The sequence below is a fragment of the Callithrix jacchus genome, chromosome 8 (genome assembly GCF_049354715.1).
Source record: "Callithrix jacchus isolate 240 chromosome 8, calJac240_pri, whole genome shotgun sequence".
NCBI lineage: Eukaryota > Metazoa > Chordata > Mammalia > Primates > Cebidae > Callithrix > Callithrix jacchus.
Window position 1 is genome coordinate 96,352,188 of NC_133509.1, and position 24,372 is coordinate 96,376,559.

Below are 24,372 nucleotides of genomic sequence, written 5' to 3' on the forward strand. Positions count from 1 at the left end.
CACCCTTACAGACCACACATGGCTCCATTCCCAGTTGAGAGATGTAAACAAACATAAAGATGCAGCATTAATTGTAACTGCTTAAAATTAACTGTAGTACATACTGTACTACTGTAATAATTTTGTAGCCACTTCCTGTTGCCATTGTGGTGAGCTCAAATGTTGCAAGTATCTACTTAAAATGCTAAGTGTTGCTAATCATCTCCAAGAAAGCAGTTTTTCTCTCTACTAAATTTCTTACTGTTGTAAAACGTGATCTTGCAGTTCTCCTATATCTTTCATCCTGTTTAGTCCAATATTGTAAATCTTGAGTAACACCATGGGATCCATACGATGTGCCACTAGTGATGCTCGAAGTTCTCCCAAGAGGCGGAGAAAAGTCATGACATTACAAGAAAAAGTTTAATTGCTCGATATGTACCATACATTGAGGTCTGCAGCTGCGATTGCTCACCATTTCAGACAGGTGTCCATTTTGAAAACAGACAACATAAACTTACATATCAGTTAATACAGTTCAGTAATATAAATGTATGTTCTCTTCCTTATGCTTTTCTTAACATTTTCTTTTCTCTGGCTTACTTACAGTATGTAATCCATACAAAATTATGTGTTAATCGACGGTTTCTGTTATTGGTAAGGCTTCCGGTCAAGAGTGGGCTATTTATGGTTACGTTTTGGGGGAGTCAGAAGTTATCCATGGATTTTTGACTGCATGGGGGTCAGCACTTCTCACCCCTGCATTGTTCAAGGCTCAACTGGTAGTTACTGAAACTCAGAAGGAAAGGATCCTGTGCAGATATAATACTATTGACAGGGGCAGTGACTGAAGTCAAGGATCACAGCCAGCCAGAGGCAGCCTCACAGGGAGAGTCGGGGAATATAACCTGACCTCAGCCCCCTCCCTTCAGTGTCCTCCTGGGGCTCCTCATTGGCTGAGTCCCTCCAGAAGCTAGCGTCCAAGGAAACCTCTCCACGTTGCCCTGCAGCTCAGCTTTCCAGGGCAGAGAGCAGGGTAGAGAAATCTGCCACATTTGGATTTATCTGGATACATTTCTGACTGCAACTTCCCAAGAAAGTGGTTAAATCTCCTGCGCTCACAGCCCAGGGAGAGAAGAGACTATCTTTCAGGAAGATGAAGCGCAGGCCCTGCCTCGCCAAAGGCAAATACACCAGACGGCCACAGCATCCTCCAGCAGGAGCAAGAGGGGCAGCGTCTCGCCCGCCTGCCTCCCACATGTGTCAGCCTGGGAGGAGAAGCTTTCCCGAAAAAGGGCGCAATGGGCGGTAATGAGATGTGGCAGCTGAGTGTGAAATCCTGCCACTGGCCAGCGGCAACTGGAAACAAGGCCGAAAATAGCTCACGCAGAATCCCAGCTTCGGGACAGGGATGGAAACACTTTTACCAAGAGGCTTTCTTTAAAGCCACGTAGAGCACTTGTGGAAATGGTATTGTGACGTTACTTTTATTCCAAACATTCATTCCCAAAGGAACCCGGAGCCGCAGTATCCTTCTCTGTTGCTGAAGAAAAGGGACTGTGCTGGCAGGGCTGAGAAAGCTGCATGAAGAGGTATCAGCAGTGGCGACTTAGAAGGACCAGGGTCCAGGACACATCTGCAGGTGAAAGTGAAGACAAAATGCTGTCTTGTTCTCAAGACTACTTGTGTTTCTCCTTGTGGATAATAATATCCCCTTTCAATTTTGTCACCAGAACTGGATGAAGGAGATCATTACGTTCCTAGTTCTCAAATCTATTCTATGAAACCCAGCGTGCTGCCTAATAACTGAGTTTCCTAAGGAATGAATGCATTTTTGCCACCTTCTCTACAACCTCTCACAAACCTCTCTCCTAAAATCATGAAAGCTTTCATTAAATATTAATATTTATGTTATTTTTATCACAGAAGAAGTATCACAACCTTCAAACATGCTCACCAATTCCAGAGCATAAATTCTGGATCAATATCATTCAATAATAGAATGGTGATGAGTTTCTTCTATATGCTAAGCACTCAGAATACCAAGATGAGTTTATTCATTTTTTAAAAAATAAATTTTCTTGTATATATTTGAGATTTATAACGTGATGTTATGGAACACATAGACAGGAAAGTTGTGCTCTGATAAAACAGATTAACCTATCTATCATCTCACAGAATTACTTTTGTGTACGTGACAAGAGCAGCTAAAAAACACTTATTTACAAAAATCCCTAATACAAGTTTCTTATTTATTTGTTTGTTTGTTGAGACAGAGTCGCACTCAGTTGCCCAGGCTGGAGTGCAGTGGTGTGATCTCAGCTCACTGCAACCTCACCTCCCAGGTTCAAATGATTCTTGTGCCTCAGCCTCTCAAGTAGCTGGGATTGCAGACGGGCTAATTTCTGTATTTTTAGTAGAGACTAGGTTTCACCATGTTAGCCAGGCTGGTCTGGAACTCCTAGTCTCAAGTATCTGCCCACTTCGGCCTCTTAGAGTGCTGGGTGAGCCCCACACCTGCCCCCTAATGCAAGTTTTATTAACTATAGCCCTCATGTTATACATTAGATCTCCTATACCTGTTTATATCTGCTACTTTGTATCCTTTGATCTCTATTGCCCCATTCCCCCCACTTGCCTTGCCCATAGTAACCATTATTTTACTTACTGTTTCTGTATATAAGACCTCATTTTTAAAATAATCCACATATTCGTGAGTTCATACAATATTTTTCTTTCTGTGTCTGGCTTATTTCACTCAGCATGTCCTCTACATCCATCCATGTTGTGGCAAATGGCAGGATTTCCTTTTTTTCTTTCCTTTAAGGCTGAATAAAATGAGCCGAATATGGCCTGGGCTTCGAAGAAATGGATACATAAATAATTACAATATGGCATAATAAAGTAAAACTTTATATTTTACAAACAGTAAGATCGTTGCATAAGAAAGGGAATGACCAAAACCTAAGTGGGCAAAAAGGCTTCCACAGAATACGAATTTGGCTTTATGAGATGAATAGGAGTCTGTGAGGTGGCTAAGTGTGGGAAGGGCATTCCAAGCAAAAGGAACAGGATGTGCAAAGGCAAAAAGGCCCAAATGACTGTGCTGTGTCCTAGGCACTGAGTGCAAGTCCGCACCGCTGAGGCAAAATGTGCTCAGGGAGGGAGCTGGAGAGGAAGGCAGGCAGCAGGTGATGCCAGGCAGTCAGTGGAGCACGATCCATGGAGGTGTGTTCCAACTAACCTAATGGCAGGAGCAGACTGAAGATGGTTTCTTTTCTGTTTTTATTTTGTTTAAATTAAATTCAAGTCTCTATCCCTGTAAAAGTTTCATCTCAGTTCCATTCTCAGATGAATTCTTGAGTGGGAGGGACAGAGGCATTGACGCCATCATGCTATGAGTTGAGCATCACCTGTGTCCCCCAGGGAAGTGTGTCATACAAGTGAACAGTCTTTCACAGCATCATAGCAAGGAAAGAGAGTGCTGCCTACAGGTTGCAGAGAGATAATGGGTTTAAAGCAGGGGTATAAGTTGCTCAGATTCAGGTTTAGGAAGATCCCCCTGAAAGCACTGTGAAGAACTATATGTATTGGATGGTAGGAAACATAATGGGTTAGTTTTCTAGGGCTTCTAAACAAATTATCACAAACAAAGTGGCTTAAAACAACAGAAAAATTATTCTCTCAGCATTATAGAAGCCAGAAGTCTGAAATCAAGCTTTCACCATACTCCTCCTGGAGGCTATAGGGGAGAATCCTTCCTTGCCTCTTCAAGCCTCTGGTGGCTGTTGCGAGTCCTTTGCTTCCTTGACTCGTGCCCACATCTTTTCATTCTCTGACTCACTCCATCTTTATATTACCTTCTCCTCTGTGTGTTTGTTGTCTGCTTTTCTGTCTCTTAGAAGGACACTTGGGACTGGAGTTAAGGCCCACTGGGGAATCCAGCAAGATCTCATCTCAAGGTCCTTAATTACATCTACGAAGACTTTGTCCAAATAAGATTGCATTCACAGATTCCAGGGATTTGGACATGGATATATCTTTGTGGGGACCATCATTCAACCCAATAAGAAGAATCTTATTTCTCAACCTACGATCAGCAAACCAAGTACATTAGGACCTCACGGAGTACTGCACTCTATCATTTGCACAATACTAGACTGGAAATGTGGACTCAGGAGGTGTCATCCAGCCACCATGAGGACAACCTTGTGATGTGAGTGTGGGAACTAGAACTAGAATGATTAAGACTGAATAGTGACTTGAGAGTAGGAGATGAGGAGGAGAGTGAGCATGATGACTTCTGGGTGTCAACATGGGACCACTTACTGAGATGAGAATGCAGTGAGAAAGCATAGAATCCTAGGAATCTCAAAAGCTGGAAAGACAGTGCGATCATCCTGTCTAGCCCTTCCATGATTCAGGATTTCCCTTTTTGCTCTCCTTTACAAATGATCATGCAACTTTGGTTTAAGCCACTGACTTTAATTACACCAAAGTTGCATGATCATTTATAAAGGATTTGTCTCACTGTCTTGTCTGTTTCCTTCACCAGCTTATAAACTGAATGAGAAAAGAGGCCGTGTTTGTTGGGTTCATGGTTATTTCCCCAGAACCTGATAGAGTACCTGCATGTTGAAGATGCTCAATATGTATTTTCCTTATATACATATATATTTTTAAATTGCATTTTATCAATATGTATTTTCATGGGGACTTTTGGTGGTGGTGGTGATTTTTAAAACTACTTTATTGAGGTACAATTGTCAGACAAAAGCTGTACATATTTAATGTAAACAATTTGATGAGTTTGGAGATAAGTGTTCACCCATGTAAATACGCATTTTTTAATGGGTGAATGAATGAGCAATGGGTGACAGGAAGGTGTGGAAACTAGGTAAGAATTAGAACGGCCAGGACTTAACAAGAGTTATTATAGCGGTTCCACTTCCATTTGGGGCAGCTCTAATTGCATGTTCCTCTTTATACAGTCGCTTATTTTGTTCCGTAGGTCACTCAGATTGAGTCTAGCTCTTCCTCTACATGAAAATTTATTTCAAATACAAAGAGAACTATTGTGCTCCCTGAATCTCCTCCTCTCTGACTAAGTATCTTCATTTCCTTTAACCACATGGCCTGTTTTAGTCCTGTTTTAGAAATGCATCACAGTTCTAGTTGTTCTCTTTTCATTCACTCAACAAATATTTATATGAGTATCCACTGAGTGCTGTTTGCCAGGGCTATGAATGCAATAGGAGAGAAAACAGACATGCACACGCCTTCCGCTTTATCAGTGTTCCTCTGAAGTTATTAAACATAGCAATCCCCAGAACTAAGAAAACAGATGCCCCTTCCTTTATACTGGTATGTGCTCTTTTACTACTACAATATATCTAAATAAGAAATACCAGTTCTTCACTTGCTTTTTTGCAGTAGTAGAGGTGGTATTTCCTGTTGTTTGTACAGCCATCGACCGTGAATTGAGTGTGACTTTTCTTTTGGGTAGAAGAATATATATACATAGAAGGATGTAGAAGATATGTACAACTCAACTGCCTAGATCCTTCCATCCCTTACAAAGAGAACACATGCTTGCACTCTTTGCTAAAGGTAGTGCAATGCTCAGAAATGCGCCCCAGCATCCAGAGGAGCTGGGTGTTTTTCAGGCATCTGTGAGAAAACAGATGCTCTGTCAAGCCAGGGACATGGGCTCAGGTTACATCATGTGTTCAGTGAAGCACATCAGAATCACTTGCCTAGTAGAGTCTCGAGTAATTGTCTTCTTTCTTATTCTTCTATTATTGTATGCATTTTTTCTATTTTTATTAATGAAATAAACCCACAATAAAACAAAAAAATTTCAACAAAACTGATGGGATTTTTTTTCATTGCAAAGTAATTTGTTCACTAATGGAGGCTCCCAAGCTTCAGAAAAGATATTCTCCTTTAAGGGAACACAGATGTTTGACTTCAAATTCCATATTTGTGACATTTCAATATTGGTACCCTCATTTTTTTTTTACTAATGAAATTGTAAGAAAACAAAATCTGCTTGTCCTACAGCAATTTGGCTGTGATTCAAAATTTTTCTTATTAAGATGAAATAATATGTTCTGCAAATCTAATTGCAGAGGAATTAGACACATTAAACCAAATAGTCATCTGTGATACAAAGTGAAATAAACTAGAGAAAACCCATTTCAGGAAATAGACAGTAGAAAGAGGTTCTAAAGAATGTCTGTCTGCTTCTGTTGTTGTCATTTCTGGGTTCAGTTTTGATGTTTTTAAATGAAAATTTTTAACCTCAGATCTCATTTTCTTTATTTCCCTTGCCCTGTCTTATAGTACCTCATTTTTAAATGACACACTTATTTCACTTACATTGTACTTATGTAGTTGAAGTGAATGGATTAGGATCATTTGCATTTATATGCAATTAAGTTGGTCAATTATAGACCATATATCTGTTGGGGTTTTAGCTAATAGTGGTTAGAAAATAGGAAGAAATGACAAAAAAAGTTTAGTGCAAGGTGTATTGGACATAACGAGAGTACATAGGTAAAACTCACCAAAACTGTTTGGCTGTTTTAATTTGCCTCAGTCTTCAACTTTAAACAAGAACGTGTTAGATCAGTTGCAGTATAACTATTTCAGTTCTCCAAACACCATCAGGTTGTCTGTTCTTCAGACCAAGTTCAATGCCAGATACATAGTAAATGCTGAATATTTGCAGAAAGAAGTGAACTCATGGACAAATAAATGCTGCATTTCTTCCTTTTTTTTTTCTTTCTTGGTAGATCAGTAAAGACCTCTAAGCTCTGACACCCATAATCAAGGTACAAACATTTGATTCAACTAATAGAGAACTATTTTTTGATTAGAGTTATAAACAGAACACTAGATGAATTTACTTATTCTTCTCTACTGAAGGCATTAGGTCACAATTAGCATTTACTCAAAATGTTTGTATATTTAAATTTCTCTATAAATTTATATTATTAATTGTTGTGACTAGAATATAATTTTATTTAGAAATGGTTTCCAAACTATACTATAGCCATGATCAGTTGGATAATTCAGCATTTTTATAACTGATATCAATCATTGCAAATTATTTGAAATCCTGATGATCCTCATTGATAGTTCCAGTCACGTCCCACACATACCTCTAACCCAGAACGAACAGGTTGCAACAAAGGTGTGTTTGTGCACACATGTGTGTGTATATATGTGTGCATGTGTGCGTGTGGGTGTGAAAGCATTGTAGATATTTTGTGTTCTCTTATTTTGTAAACACAATATTAATCTTGCTTGTCAGTCCTTGAGGAATTTTTTACTTTCACTGTTTACATAAGCAACCAAATGTTCATAAAAAGTCAACTTGACCATATAGGATGAGCTATGGTGTATTCTGAAATAGCATTCTTCAAACTTTCTCAGCAATTGCCAGCATGCTCAGTGACTGCCAGAGTATGACTAACCTTCTTAGATCAGTTCCCACTGTTGTGCAATGCATTCTAAAATACAGCAGCAAATAAATATATGATGTCACAGAGACAAAAACTCTGCAGGTAAAAACTAGCATAAAGCAGATAAGCATTCTCTGGCCAGGATACAGAGTTTTAAAACCTCTTAAAATAATTAAACCTTACTCTGAAAACACTACATACCAGATGTTAACTGCCCAAACTTGTTTTTGAACAGATTCATTTCGTGTCCATAGAGTTTAATGCACACATTCATGTTCATGCAGTTCAATTCATGAAGTTTTAAACTATTTCAGTACTTAGCCCATTGATCGATCCTAGACATTAAAACGAAGTCTGTTGTTCTTTTTATTCATTAAAGATAAGACTATTTCTGTCAATGATGATTGGATCATCCTACTTGACTATCAACAGATCCCTCCCCTAACATGCATGTGCACAAAAATTACCAGAGCCTTTCCTAAATTGATTGTTAGATAAGTTGCTTTGATGTCACTAAGGCTCACATGTTGGCCTAGGTTGCAGGGGAAAGAGGCTGGGGGCATAATCTCATTTCTAGTGGAAGAAGCATAGGAATAGAAATCAAAAGATTCGCATCCTAATCTTGGCTGAGACTTCAAAGAGCAGCGTGACTTGGTCCAAGAAGTGGCACTGCTCTAAACACTCATTAAATATTCCCAACATGTACAGGTAGGTTGAGATAGGTGCTATAGTATCCCCTTTTACAGGTGAAAAGATTTAGATACTTTCCCTGTGTCAGGCCATAGGTTAGGATCAGAGCAAGGATTCTGCCTGGAACAGGTTGGCTCCTACACTGCTATTTTGGAGGCGTTGTGATAACGCATGTTAAAGGACTTTGAAAAGTATAAAGAATGATTATTATTATATAGGAGGGACACTCAATAGATGTATTTATGTACTGAAATTGTATTGAGGGTGGAAGAAATAGTGAAATAATGGATGGTGATGGCTGTTGATGATTGTAAGGGTGGTCACCACCTGATTTTCAGGAGTGGCATATGCTAGCTAAATAGGGCAGATAAGCTAAACACAATCTTACCATATGATTCAGCATTTGAACTTTCAGGTATTTATCCAACTGATTTGAGGTTTACATCCACACAAGAGCCTGCAAACCAATATTTATAGCAGCTGTATTCATAATGGCCAAAAACTGCAAGCAACTAAGATGTCCTTTAATAGGTGAATTGGAAAATAAACTGTGGTACAGTCAGATGACAGAATATTGTTTGATAGTAAAACTAAATGAGCTGCCAAATCAAAAATGACATGAATGGGCCGGGCATGATGGCTCATTCATGTCATGTGCTACTATAATCCCAGCACTTTAGGAAGCCAAGGAGGGCAGATTATGAGGTCCAGAGATTGAGACCATTCTGGCCAACATGGTGAAACCCCGACTCTACTGAAAATATAAAAATTAGCTGGGCATAGTAACATGTGCCTGTAGTCCCAGCTACTCAGGAGGCTGAGGCAGGAGAATCGCTTGAACCCGGGAGGCAGAGGTTGCAGTGAGCCAAGAATGTGCCATTGCACTTCAGCCTGGCAACAGAGTGAGACTCCGTCTCAAAAATTAAATAAATAAAATAAAATAAAAAAGACATGAACGAATCTTAAATGCATAGCTCCAGGTGAAAAAACCCATCTGAAAGGCTATATACTTTATGTTTACAATTATATGGCATTCTGGAAAAGGCAAAACTATGGAGACAGTAAAAAAAATGCATTGATTTCAAAGGAGCAGGGCAAGAGGAGGAAGGGTCAAATAGGTTAAGCAGGAGGAATTTCTTAGAGTGGTAAAACTCTGCATAATACTGTAATTGTGGATTCATGATACTGCATATAGAGTAAACATTAATGTATGCACATTTTAAAGATCATTTAGAAGGTCAAGGGTCCTAGAATTGACTGCACTGACAAAACAATCTAACTGTATTAAAAATCTATAAAGCAACTTCACTGAAGGAGGTGGGAGGAAAAGATGCTGTCCTAAGCTATTTTGGAAATGAGAGGAGTCTGTATGATCAAAGGAGATAAAACTGCACATAAGGCCGGGCGTGGTGGCTCAAGCCTGTAATCCCAGCACTTAGGGAGGCCCAGGCACGTGGATCTCAAGATGTCAAGAGATCGAGACCATCTTGGTCAACATGGTGAGACCCCATCTCTACTAAAAATACAAAAAATTAGCTGGGCATGGTGGCACGTGCCTGAATCCCAGCTACTCAGGAGGCTGAGGCAGGAGAATTGCCTGAACCCAGGAGGCGGAGGTTGCGGTGAGCCGAGATCGCGCCATTGCACTCCAGCCTGGGTAACAAGAGTGAAACTCCATCTCAAAAAAAAAAAAAACTGCACTTAATAAAGTTGTTTCCCATAAGGTTTGAAGTTAACAATTCTGATACTGCTCTACATGTATACCAGACTAAATAATTAAGTAAATGCATGGTGGATGGTGGCAGCCAGATTTCTCATGGAGTTCACAGACAAGCAACAGGAATAGGCTAGACTGGTCCATGTGGTAATGAATTACAGTTGAGGCTATCGGTATAAATTCACTCACGTTTAGCTTAACATAGATACCTATGGTTACATATAGAAGTATTTATAGATATTTGTACATATATACAGAGCTTAGTATACATATTTCCTTGTTCTGTCAGCTAAGAGAGCCTAGAAACCAGCAATACCCCAGTAGTAAGGAGAACTTCTAGTGCCCAGATATTGGTTTTAATACTGCTCTCCAGTAAAGGAAACTAGAGCTCCTTGGAGAAACTGCTGATTCTAAGTTGGGTTAGCATATGTACAAGTTGGCCCTGGAGCATCTTTTAGTGCCAGAAAGTAAGTATCTAACACACACACACACACACACACACACACACTCACACACGATAGGAGGATCTCAAAGGGGTATAGGAGCCAACTTCAACAAGAGCTCCTCCTGGCCAAACCTGAAACAATCTGAACCACAAAATAATGCAATATCAGACTATAACCCAAAGTATGTAATAACTATGAGTTCACACTAATAAATGAATCATTGAATAAATAAATCATGGAAAAGTGACAAATCTCCTATGCAGAAGAATTCCAAATAATTTCTGTAGATATTCTACACTCACAGAGGTAGAACATAACCCCCTACTCCTTTGATGTGGGCTATATGTAGTGACTTCCTTCCAAAGGGTGCCGTATAGACGTGGTTTAACTTTACAGTGAAGAACATGACAAATTACCTGAGCCAAGCGATCAAGATCAATATCAACAGTAATAACTCATGTTGACGGAATGTACCCTTGAACAAGGCAACAAAAAGTCTCTTTATCTTTGTGATTTTCTACCCAAAAACCCATAATCCAGTCTAATCATGCAAAAAAATCAGACAAATACCAATTAAAGAGCAATCTACAAAATATTTGATGAGTATTCCTCAGAAAACAAGGTAAATCTGAAAAATTGTCACAGCCATGAGGAGACACAACAACGAATGTAATATGGTATCCTGGATGGGATTCTGAAATAGAAGGGCATTAGGGGTGTATTACCAGCACTTTGGTTGAGGCACATGGTTCACCTGAGGTCAAGAGTTCGAGACCAGCCTGGCCAACATGGTAACTAAAAATTGCCTCTACTAAAAATACAAAAATTGGCTGGGTGTGGTGGCAGGCACCTGTAATCCCAGCTACTCAGAAGGCTGAGGCAGGAGAATTGCTTGAACTGGGAGGTGGAGGTTGCAGTGAGCCAAGATTGCGCCATTGCACTCCAGCCTGAGTGACAAGAGCAAAGCTCTGTCTCAAAAAAAAAAAATAGTAAAAATAAGAAGAAGGACATTAGATAAATACAAAGGAAATCTGAATAAAGTATAGACTTGTTTAATAATATACAGGTGTTGATTCACTAATGATAACAAATATATATTGTTAATAATAGGAGAAACTGGATATGGAGTACGTGGAAACCCTTTACTATCTTTATAATTTTTTGTAAGTTTAAAACTGTTCTAATATATATATATATATATATATATATATATATAATATATATATATATACACTTCTCTGTAATATATATGTATAGTATATATACTTCCCTGTAATATATATGTATCATATATATACTACCTAAAAACCCATAATCCAATCTCATCATGCAAAAAAATAATCAGACAAATACCAATTAAGGAACAATCTGCAAGATATTTGATGAGTATTTCTCAAAACAAGGTAAATCTGAAAAATTGTCACAGCCATGAAGAGACACAACAACTAATGTAATATGGTATCTTGGATGTGACATACTATAGAGAAGTGTGTGTGTCTGTGTGTGTGTATCTGGAGAGAGAGACTATTTTGGATTTACTTAGATTACATCACTGAATGATATTGATTTTCACCAACTCCATTAATTATTTTTTGAAGTGAGACTAAAAGATATAATCAGACACAATCCTGTAAATATCAGTTCATCTCCTTGGATATTATGATGATTTTAGTCACATATGCTCCTTTTGGATGGACATAGCTATAAGGAAAGAAATTTTTAATGCAGAAGTATATTTAATTTATTTGTTAAATAAACAATAAATATCTCCAGATAGTGGCAAATGGAAAGGAATTACATCCAAACCAGCCCTCCTTAGGATTTCTACTATTAGAGTTCAATGGCGGCATAAACCATCTCCAGAGTATGCTTTTTCTATAGATGATTTATTAGATGATTTATGATGAAGTCAAACACACAACTGTCATTTAACCCCTCCAGGAACCTGATGAAATGCCTGGTCTGACAGGAAGATGCAGAGAAAGTTACGAAGTGGGGTATGTGAGCTTCTGTGTTGTTATTCTTGGTCCTGCAGTATGGTCAATGATGCATCCTGAGTGCTCACCCTTTCCCATGTTGTAAAGCAAATTGGATGGATGAGTGGGATTTGGAGGAGAAGGAACCTGCATTATCACTGCTTTACCTTGACCCCCGCCTGTAGACAAGGCTGAGAGGGTGACTGCAAAAATCAGAGCAACAACTAACATATGCTGGATACATATGCTGGGCCAGGATGATGCCAGGTCCTTTATAGTTGGTCAGTCCTCACAACAACCCTATGAGCAGTAGTCTCATCCTTAAAATTTTGAGGGGGCCTAGTAGTCACTACTGTTCTTCACTCCATTAATTATCAAAAAAATTAAAGTATAAGACAAAGGAGTCACAGATGAAGATATTATAATATCACCCCTATTACGGATAAAGTCTCTCTTACAGTGCTGGTGGGAGCATAAATTGATATAGCCATTTTGGAAAACTAAACCTGAACATATGCATTCTCTATGCCTCAGCAATTCCACTCACAGAAATATACCCAATAAAATGTATACATGGCCGGGCACAGTGACTCATGCCTGTAATCCCAGAACTTTGGAAGGCCAAGGTGGGCGTATCACAAGGTCAAGAGATCGAGACCATCCTGGTCAAATGGTGAAACCCCGTCTCTACTAAAGATACAAAAAATTAGCTGGGCATGGTGGCATGTGCCTGTAATCCCAGCTACTCAGGAGGCTGAGGCAGGAGAATTGCCTGAACCCAGGAGGCGGAGGTTGCGGTGAGCCGAGATTGTGCCATTGCACTCCAGCCTGGGTAACAAGAGTGAAACTCCGTCTCAAAAAAAAAAAAAAAAAAAATTAGCCAGGTGTGGTGGCATGTGCCTATAGTCCCAGCTACTTGGGAGGCTGAGACAGGAGAATCACTTGAACCTGGGAGGCAGAGGTTGCAGTGAGCCAAGATCATGCCACCACACTCCAAGCTGGTGACAGAGCAAGACTCTGTATCAAAAGAAAAAGAAAATGTATACATATGCTCACCAAAAGACATGTACTGGAATGCTCATAGAAGCACTATTTGTAAAACTGGAAAATATCTATTTGCCTAGCAACAGTAGAAGGGATCAATAAATCTTGGTATATTCACACAATAGATTATTATATAGCAATAAGAATGATCAAACCATAACTATAGGCAATAATATAGATGAATATTACAAATGTAACATACAGGCAAAGAAGCCAGATGCAGAAGAGCATGAACTGTATGATTTCACTTATGCAAATTACAAAAGTAGGAACATGAATTGGGTTTTAGAAGTCAGTTCAAGATAGCTGTTGCCCTTGGGTGGGGACAGTTACTGAGAGGGAGCAGGCTCGAGACTGCTTGGGGATAGCAATATTATATTTCTTGAAATGAGTACTAGTTACTTGGGTGTGTTTGGTTGTGAAAATTATAGAACAACAAACAAGCAGTAAGCATCTTTATCATATATATTGTACTTCAATTTAAAAAGTTTAAAAATCCTCTCCTGATCCCATCTTTCCATCCAACTACCACCGTTTCTCCTCTTCCCTGTAAAGTAAATGTCTTTGAATGGAGTATCTTTGCTCACTGTGTCCAATGTCGGCATTCTCTCTTGAACCCAGTCCAGCAAATCTTTTGCCCTAGGTTCTAAAGAGCTGCTCTTATAAAGATCAATGATGACTTGCATATGGCTAAATCCAATGGTTTGCTTGCCTCATTGTACTTACCAGCAGCATTCCAGACAGAACATCACTCTTTGAATATTTTCTTGGTTTCTGTATGCATTATTAATCTCTCGGTGAGCTCGTCAAGCCTCATAGCTTTAAATGTCATGTCTACACTGATGGCTCTCTAATTTCTATTTTCAGCCCAAATCTCTCCTTGGCACATCAGGTTTGTACATTCAATTGCCCACTCAGCATCTCCACGTGGATGTCTAATAGACATCTCAAACATGATAAATTCCAAATGGATGTTCTGATATCCTCCAAATGTGCCCTTCCCACATTATCCTCCTTCTAATTAGACCTACACTGTCCTTCCAGTTGTGTAGTCCCCAAACCTTGGAATAACCCTAAACTCCTCTTTTTTTTTCTTATACAATGCATCTAATCCATTAACCAGACATGTTGATTCTACCTTCAAAATATATCCAGAATCTACCTACTTCTTGCTGCTTAGACTGCCACCATCCTGGTACAATCCACCTTCCTCTCTCACCTGGATTATCTCAGTAGCCTTCTAGATGATTCTTCCCTGTCCCTCACTACCCTGCCCCTTGCCTCTGCCCTTGCTGCCTCGCAGTCTATTTCCTACAAAGACTGATCCTGGTAAACAAAAATCCAAAGCATGTCCTTTGTCTGCTCCAAACCCTCCTAATGATTTCTCCATCTCACTCAGAAGGAAAGGCAATTCCAGGCTATGAACTTAAAGACTCTGTATGATCTGACCTCACATTGGCTTTCAACCCTCATCGTGCACAGTTCTTCCCTCGTGTGGTCTGCTTTAGCAGCACTGGGATTTGTATGGGAACCTGGACACTCCAGGCATTTCCCTTGCTCAGGGCGTTTGCACTTGCTGTTTCTTCTCACTGCCATACATGGTTTTCTCTCTCATTTCCTTTAGGTCTTCTTTACTCAAATGACATCTTTTTTAAAAGAGGATTTCTATCTAAAATTTTATACACACATCTCTGTATCCCCCTTCCTGGCATTATTTTTCTTCTTCTTCTTGGTCCTTATCACTCTCGTGTGTGTGTTTGTTCATGTATTTGCTGACTGAGTGAGTGATTCTTTCTCTCCCAATAAGCTGCAAACTCTGTGAAGTTTGATATATTCTCTGTGAAGTGATATATTCTTCCCAGTTTTGCCCCCTCACGCTGCAAGCCCAAGGTAGAATTAGAGCACATCCAATGCGTTGTCCCTCTGCCTCTGGCATTCCAAACGTTGCCACAAACCAAATCAATCTCCCTCTATGACATTCCCAGAGAAACTTTGTTTTCTTCCATTGGAAAGATTTATTTTTCTGATTCAATCAAATGTACAACTAGTTTCTGCAGGATTATTTGTACTCTATCGGGATCCTGAGGAATTTGCTCCTGGGCTGTGAAGACGGGAAGCTGAGTCAGAGCACAGTTATTCACCCAATCCCACAGCCACACGTGCCTGCTCACTCACGGGATCTTCCCGCTCTCCTCAGGAAGGCTTCTGAGCTGCTTCCTCAGGATGTCCTGTGATTGCAGCCTGACATAGCAAAGCCATGCGAATGCCATCTGTTCAGTTATATAATATGAGATCTGGGAAGAATTTTCAACGTAGGATTTGCTGCCCAAATTGAATCATTTTCAGAAAGGAGATTAAGCATTCTTTGCTGGGAAAAGGAGAAATTGCCATAAAAACTATCATTTCACTGAGCATAAACAAATTTGTCTAAAACACACAAAAGAAGATGACAAATTTGCTTCACTAATATTTGCTTGCATTAAAAATATACACAGGGCTATGGTTCAATTTCTTAAATGCAAAATAAATTCTTAATTGGGAAAATGGAATTAATTTAACTGATCTTAATTTTGTTTAGATCATTAGGCTGCTCTATATTGCTCCAAGCAGAATTTGGGGTTAGGGGGCTGGGTGGAGGAAGAAGAAGTGTTCATTGCTACAGACTTGACAAGGTTATTAACACTGTAGAATGATTTTTCTTTCAGCCAGGCACAGTGGCTCACACCTGTATTCCCAGCACTTTGGGAGGCCGAGGCAGGTGGACCACAAGGTCAGGAGATCGAGACCATCCTGACCAACATGGTGAAACCCGTCTCTACTAAAAATACAAAAATTAGCTGGGCATGGTGGCACGCGCCTGTAGTCCCAGCTACTCGAGAGGCTGAGGCAGGAGAATTGCTTGAACCCGGGAGGCAGAGGTTGCAGTAAGCCAAGATTGCACCACTGCACTCCAGCCTGGCTACAGAGCAAGACTACATCTCAAAAAAAAAAAAAAAAAAAAAGATTTTCTTTCCTGGGAGGGAAATATATCTGACCCACCATCAGTCAGACAGAAACCCTGATTTGTTATTTTAACATGACCTTATGTGACCCATGGTCACCTTGTATGACCAAAGAAAACCATTTATGAAATAGCTTCCTGGAGTTAAGGATCTAAATGGTAACTTTGTAGACTAGGTTCTCTCTCATCATCTAATTTACTCACCTAAACACTTGTTTCTTTGCCCTTATTCTTTTTTTTTTTTTTTTTTTTTTTGAGACGGAGATTCGCTGTTGTTACCCAGGCTGTAGTGCAGTGGCGCAATCTCGGCTCACCGCAACCTCCACCTCCTGGGTTCAGGCAATTCTCCTGCCTCAGCCTCCTGAGTAGCTGGGATTACAGGCATGTGCCACCATGCCCAGCTAACTTTTTGTATTTTTAGTAGAGACGGGGTTTCACCATGTTGACCAGGATGGTCTCGATCTCTTCTTTGCCCTTATTCTTACTGGCTCTCTAGTATAATATCCTGAGAATTTATGTTGAACTGCACTAATTTTTTTCTATAATAATGGAACTAGCACTATTTTTATGATTACAAAAAACAGATTTTATGATCTTAAGTTGATTTTACTGGGAATAAAATCAATCAGTACAGAAAAGTATAACAGAGGAAATAAAGATCATCACAATTCCTATTACCTGAAGATTATACGCTTAAGGTGTTTGGTATATTCTTCTGTAATTTTTATGCATACATGTTTTTTAAATAAAAATTAACCCTACATATAAACCAAACAATATTATTTAGCTAACAAAAGAAGAATAAATTGTAATTTTTGGTTGGCTGCATAAAGGCAAAGAGAATCCAGCCATTCACAAAGGAACAGGGTCAGATAAGGAAGCCAAATAGACTGCAATGGAAGTTCACCCTGAATGAATGAATGAATGAATGAATGAATGAATGAAGAGCTATTTTACTGACTCTGGTCAGTCAGGGAACACCTATCAGAAAAAGACATTCGGCTGGGCACAGTGGCTCACACCTGTAATCCCAGCACTTTGGTAGGCTGAGGAGGGTCTATCACCTGAGGTCAGAAGTTTGAGATCTGCCTGGCCAATATGGTGAAAGCCTGTCTCTACTAAAAATACAAAAATTAGCTGGGCCTGGTGGCAGGTGCCTGTAATCCCAGCTACTTGGAAGGCTGAGGCAGGAGAATCACTTGAACCCAAGAGGCAGAGGTTTCAGTGAGCAGAGATCATGCTACTGCACTGCGGCCTGGTCAACAGAGTGAGACTCCATCTCAAAAAAAGAAAAGAAAGAAAAAGCAACATTTGAGTAGAGGCAAGCGAGTGATGGAACTCTGTAAGGATCTAGGGAAAAACTTATCTATGCAGTAGGAGGGAACCGCAAGTGTGAAGGTACTGAGATAGGAGTGAACTTAATGATCTGATGGAAGAGAACAGCATGAAGGGCCCAGGAGCTAGTGTGGGATGAGGCAGCGGAGAACGGCAGGAGACGACATGCCAGAGGCAGGTTTTTCCTTTTTCAGGTTTTCTTCAGTTCTTCTGATTACCTCAAGAGAAAGGTCTTAGTTTGATGTTAGCACATATTTAACACTCTTCTGGTGTTTATTCTAGTTTTCAGCCAAAAGATAGCAGATTTGGGATCACAGTCTTCTGAGATGATGGTATTTAACCAAAAAATAATAATGTTGGTTTTTATTTTCTTTATTTTCACAATTACCATTTATTTTATTTTTTGAAATAGCGTTGCCCAGGCTGAGTGCAGTGGTGCTATCACAACTCACTGCAGCTCTAACTCCCAGACTCAAGCAATCCTCCTACCTCAACCTCTCAAGTAGCTGGAACTGCAGGAATACAGTACCACACCCAGCTAATTTTTTATTTTTCGTAGAGATGAGGTCTTGCTATGCTTCCCAGGCTGGTCTCATACTTCTGGGCTCAAGCAATCCTCCCACCTCAGCTTCCCAAAGTGCTGGTCTTACAGACATGAGCCACCTCACCCAGCACACAATTACTATCTATTTATAGCAGGTGATGCTGGTTTCCTGTTTACAGGAGTGATAAAGTCTTTTTTTAAAAAAAAACAAATGTATTTAGGTTTCAAATTAAATCATCTTAAAAAAAATATGACATAAATGTAAAAAAGTGATATATGATCAGAAGTGGCAAAAACGATAAAAGTAATAGGCCAATGACTTAAGTTTGGGAAACACAGTTCTAACCCATCCCACCTATACCTGAACAGCCTAAAGATGAATCCAAACCTATTAGAGACTTATTCCTGCTTTCTAAGATGATCACAACCTTGTTAATCTAACTATAAATTAATCTGGATCACTAGTCTGTGACACTCCCACCCTCAAGTAAAATGTCTGCTTTTTGAGAGCTTTAATTCAGATTCTGTTTGGAAGAAAAAACATGTACCATGGTTAGCACATGGATTGGTCAGAGAGCCCTATCCTGCCTGTTAACCACATAGATTCTGGCAATGGTATCCCATTTATATCATGTAGGTGGTTTTACTGGTTGTTCCCCTAGTTGTTTCATTTCTTGTTTGTTTGAGACAGAGTATCGCTCTGTTGTGCAATGGTGTGACTTCAGCTTCAGCTCACTGCAACCTCTGCCTCCAAGGTTTAAGCAATTCTCCTGCATCAGCCTTCAGAGTAGCTGGGATTATAGGTGCCCACCACCACACCTATTTTTTTGCATTTTTAGCAGAGATAGAATTTCACCATGTTGGCCAGCCTGGTCTCGAACTTCTGACCTCAGGTGATTCACCCACCTCAGCCTCCCAAAGTGCTGGGATTACAGGCCTAAACCACTGCACCCGGAACCCCTCATTCTTTCTTAATTTGCCTGCTAGTTTGTTTTTGATATACTAATCAAAATGAAAGCCTTTCTTAAATGAACTACTTTCACAAACAAAAATGTAAGTTTTGGCAGTGATGGCTTAGAAGAGTATGTTCTATAATACCTACTTTGCAGATGCAATTTGAATTCTTCAGTATGAGTTATTTGGATTCCTTTTTTCTGAAATTCTTTCTAATGAGATTTTTTTTTTTTTTTTTTTTGAGACAGGGTCTTACTGTTGCCTATGCCAGAGTGCAGTGGCACGATCATGGCTTCCTGCAGCCTTAAATTCCTGGTTTTAAGCAATCCTCCTGCCTCAGCCTCCCACCTCAACATCCTGAGTATCTGGGACTACAGGGAGGACCACCACCCAGCTAATTTTTTATTTTTTGTAGAGATGAGATCTCACTATGTTACCCAGGCTGGTATCAAATTCTTGAACTCGAGCAATCCTTCCACCTTGGCCTCCCAAAGTTCTAACAAGATTTAAGCAGGGAGATGGATGAAAGTTGCTTTGTATTATTGATGTTCTCAGGAAAAAGAAAATCGAATCTGAACATAGCTATTCCAAGTACAGGTACAAACTGATTACTAGCAAGTTAGATGGCCCATCACCATACCCATCTAAATGTAAGTATGTTGCTTCTTTTTCAGTGGCTTCTAGAAGTGTGAGTCTGGAAAATACTGTCCCTACTTTCAAGTAGGAGAAAGCCTCCCTTGTACTAAGTTTTCAGTCATTAGAAAACTATTGATATAATCTTAATCAGAAGAGAAACTGGTTACTCATTTAAGTTACTGGTAAGATTTTTGTAAGCCCGGTGACAAAACACACAAGGTGCTGAAAAATTCTTCCCCCCAGAAAGAAAAGTAAAAGCGCTGGAGGATTCAGGGTCTAGTCTCAACTCTGTCAACTACCCCAGTACCTATTAACCTTGAAAAGCTCACTTAGTTTCTCTAGGCTCAGATTTTTCAACTCTAAAATGAAAGGAATAGATTAGACTCCCTTTAGAAAAGAAATGCAGTGTTTTGACCGAGCACAGTGGCTCAAGAATTCGTAATCCCAACACTATGCGAGGCTGTGGCAGGTGGATCACTTGAGGCCAGAAGTTCAAGGCCAGCCTAGCTAAGAGGGTGAAACACCATCTCCACTAAAAATACAAAAATTAGCTGGGCATGGTGGTGCACACCTGTAATCCCATCTACTCGGGAGGCTAAGGCAGAAGAATCATTTGAACCTGGGAGGCAGAGGTTACAGTAAGCCAAGATCACGCCACTGTACTCCAACTTGGGGGACAGAGCGAGACTCTATCTCAAAACAAAACAAAACAAAAAAACAAAATTGTAATGTTTTCACAAAATAGCATCAACAACAAATATTACCAAAGTTAATAAATTGGCCCTACATAAATAGAATATCTGCATTAAAAGTGTAAAAGATTTTCTGAATGACCAAGCAATTAAATTGTAGAAAACTGCAAGCACAAAAAGTATGCTTGTTGGAAAAAGCATGATTATAGGAAAGCGCTAAATTACATTTGGACATGGAAAAGCCATAAAATGATTCAGGCAGACAAAAATAAAATATTTGCAATAAGATGCACCCAACAGTTGTGATTTAGCTATAGGCCTGCCCAACTTGTTGGCCCAAAGAAGGAAAATAATTACTATATACTAAATGACTTGTCTTTTCCATTCCTAAAATATGCAACACTGTCTGGATCATTGTGATATGAATATAATGTCAGGTTATCACAAATGGGATCAATGCATAGCTGTTGGAGGGAATTGTGAAATCTCCATCTCTGAGCTGTTCTTCTAGAAGGGTAGAGAGAGAACAATAGCCAGGTTTTGAAACCATTAGAATGTATTTATAGAGCCATGCTTATATCATTTCATAATAATTTGCATGTTGTTGTCTGCTTGTTTATTGTGTGATCTAAGAACAATTTCCAAATTAAAATATTGTAATTGTTTCCATTAAGTTTGTCCCAGCAGATCTTTTTTTTTTTTTGAGATAAGATCTTGATCTATCACCCAGGATGAAGTGCAGTGTCACAGTCATGGCTCATTGCAGACTCTATATCCTGGGCTCAAGCAATCCTCTCACTTCAGCCTCCTGAGTAACTGGGACTATAGGGACATGCCACCACACCTAGCTAATTTTGTTTTTTTTAAGAGACAAGATCTCATTATGTTGCCCAAGCTGGTCTTGAATGCATAGGCTCAAGTGATCCTCCTGCCTTGCCCTCCCAAAGTGCTGGGATTACAGATGTGAGTCACCACATATTCTGACAAATCTTTTTCTTTACTACTCCTTTAAGTGGGACCTGTCATTGACCCAATACTCTGAACAGAATATATTCAACTGAGAGAGAGAAAAACATTGTGCCATAAATAAAGCAAAACTGTAACAAGAAGCCTTCCTTACATTTGTTGAAGACTAGCATAATGCTGCTAGTCTGTCCAAATGTTTGAGAATGGATTAAATGCCTTTCTGTGGTTCTTTTTAGGATCAAGATGCTACAGAAAGCTTTAGTATTTGATACATTTCAAGGGAGAAAAGGCTGAGTTTACTTATTTTTAAACACTATGTGTCTTTGTACTTAGGTGAATACATGTGAGCATATTTTAAATTAAATTCCTTTCAACTATTTCAACTACTTTTACAGACATTATTTACTAAGAGGACAAATGGGCAATATAATGAACTGCCAAAGGTGGAGGTGAAATGTCGCAGCTTACTGGAAGTAATGTATCTTTCTGCTGGGGTATCAGGATATGGTGATGATTACACTCCTTCAAGTTATTTCCTAGGAAACCATGTTGAATTTGAAACCATCTTGCATGTGAAAGCCTGTGTGGTCTTCTCACAGATCACATTTTCAAAGAGGTCAGAAGTCAATGTATATGTAGAATTTCAGACACTGTACTGTTTACCACAGGGACTGCACTCAGAAGCCTAAACATGTCACAGGCAAAGCTATTAGACTATCTGTTTAAAGAAAATCAATGTCCAGGCACTGTGGCTCATGCCTGTAATTCCAGCATTTTGGGAGGCCAAGCCGAGCAAATCACTTGAAGTCAGGAGTTCAAGACAAGCCTGGCCAACATGGTGAAACCCTGTCCCTATTAAACTACAAAAATTAGTCGAGCATGGTGGCATATGCCTGTAATCCCAGCTACTTGGGAGGCTGAGTCAGGAGAATCATTTGAACTTGCGAGGTGGAGGTTGCAATGAGCCGAGATCATGCCACTGCACTCCAGCCCAGATGAGAGTGAGACTCCGTCTCAAAAAAAGCAAGCAAGAAAGAAAATCAACTGGAAGAGGGTAAAGAGAAGCACAATTTCTCTGCAACACTGGGGAGTGAATTTGTACAGAAGACATTCCAAAACATTCATGAAGTTGACTGAAAAAAAAATAGAAATACAAATGTAAAATTTAAAGGAGACCATGAACCTAAGAAAACAGATGCTAGGGATTTTTGGGCTGAATACAAAACCTCTGAAAAGAAAAAGAAAAAGAATTTTTGCCAAAAGGCATCCTTTCCACATCTGAAGTAAAACCCACAAATACACATGAGTAATATCATGCAGGTTATGAAGTTCCTATGCAAAACCAGCAAATATTTTATATACCAGAACTGCTGGAATAGTTGTAGATATTCATTTTTTAAAGATCTGATTCTATAACAGCTCTGAAACACAAAGCTGGACTACAAAAGTGCATTTCACCACATATATCAGTTTTCTTGAACCCGCTCACTATCAGAAGTGGCCAACTTTTAAAGTTCCAAAGTTAGTGAAGAGACTGTGTACCAGACACTAAAATATGTCCATCTCCTTTGTACTGTAGCAATGCCATATTTAAGAAAAATATGAAAACACAACCAAAAACCAAACGGGATTGCAGAATTTCCTGACATTGTATTGTATTTCAGCAGCAGCCTCTGTATTACATACACACTGGAGTACCTTAAACGTGTCTTTTGCATTGAATTTCCCTTTTTCTTCCCAGAAGAATAAAGAAGCACATTTATTACAGTAAATAAAGTTGGCATTGCTCATATTAAACAAATAGGATGTCTGAACTGTATGCATTAAAGATTTTGGAATGACAAGGGAAGCAAATTACACATATTGGTGCTTATGCTTTCAGAAAGAACAGATGCTCGGAAGGTTCTAAATAACTGGTAAATATTACACTCATGGGCGGGTGATGAACAGTGAGAACACATGGACACAGGGAGGGGAGCACTACACACTGGGGTCTATTGGAGGGAACAGGGGAGGGGCAGTGGGGCGGGGGGAGCTGGGGAGGGATAGCATGGGGAGAAATGCCAGATGTGGGTGAAGGGGAGGAAGGCAGCAAATCACACTGCCATTATGTACCTATGCAACTATCTTGCATGTTCTGCGCATGTACCCCAAAACCTAAAATGCAATAAAAAAATATTAGAACAAAAAAAATGATGAGGTAGGATGTAATTGGTGGTGAGGGTCGGAGCTTTTTCTCACTTAAAATAGATTGGGCTCATTTGTGTGTGCAATGCATCAGTCCCTAATGCAAGAAAGAAAAGCCATGAATATGGACAGAATCAGTCTTCTCCAAATGGGAGATCCAAATCAGAACCTTTGAGGAGGTTTGCCTCAGCACCTGCTGTAGAAGTGGTTGGCAGACATGCAAATACACACAAGGTAACATGACAGAGCCCTGTTGAGAAGAGGTTCCACAGTGGTCCCCACGGCCCTGGAGTGTTCCATAACGGGACTGACTTGCACATGTGGTACGGTAAACCATAGGTATGGTTTGCTATACCCTGATCTTGTAGGTCATGTGATTGGACAAGCTTATTTGCCCTGGGTGGACAGTGTTCAGTGACTCACCTTGCTGAGTCATGCTAAACTTGTTGAGCATGCAGCTTAGTGCTTTAACGAAAGTGCCCTTAGGTGCATTTAGAAGCAATGGCCCGCCCTCTCCCTTCTTTGCTCTGTGTCAAAGTGTCATTGACACAGGACAGGGTTCCACACAGGAAATGATTAATATGAGCCAATCTTGAGTAGGTTTCTTGTGGTTTTTAGTTTTGCTTTAGTCAAAAGAAGGGAAACTTAACCGTTTCCAGTAGGTTTGATGAAGGTAAAAGCATTTGCCTCGTTTTTCTTTCCATGCAAAAGAGCATACCAGGAGACCACAAAAGCC

The 24,372-nt window shown here is 39.7% G+C and overlaps 1 long non-coding RNA gene across 3 annotated transcripts; it reads left to right on the forward strand.

Moving 5' to 3' along the window:
- The first annotated feature begins 1,505 nt into the window (after positions 1 to 1,505).
- LOC118144959 (uncharacterized) lies at positions 1,506 to 23,293 on the forward strand. 3 transcript variants are annotated; one of them, XR_004729939.3, is made up of 5 exons: positions 1,506 to 1,621; positions 3,882 to 4,195; positions 6,777 to 6,815; positions 12,243 to 12,298; positions 21,845 to 23,293. It is a non-coding gene; the product is annotated as an uncharacterized LOC118144959 (long non-coding RNA). The 3 variants fall into 3 exon arrangements; XR_013521725.1 differs by lacking the exon at positions 6,777 to 6,815 and adding an exon at positions 19,404 to 19,805; XR_004729938.3 differs by lacking the exon at positions 6,777 to 6,815.
- Positions 23,294 to 24,372: the final 1,079 nt, after the last annotated feature.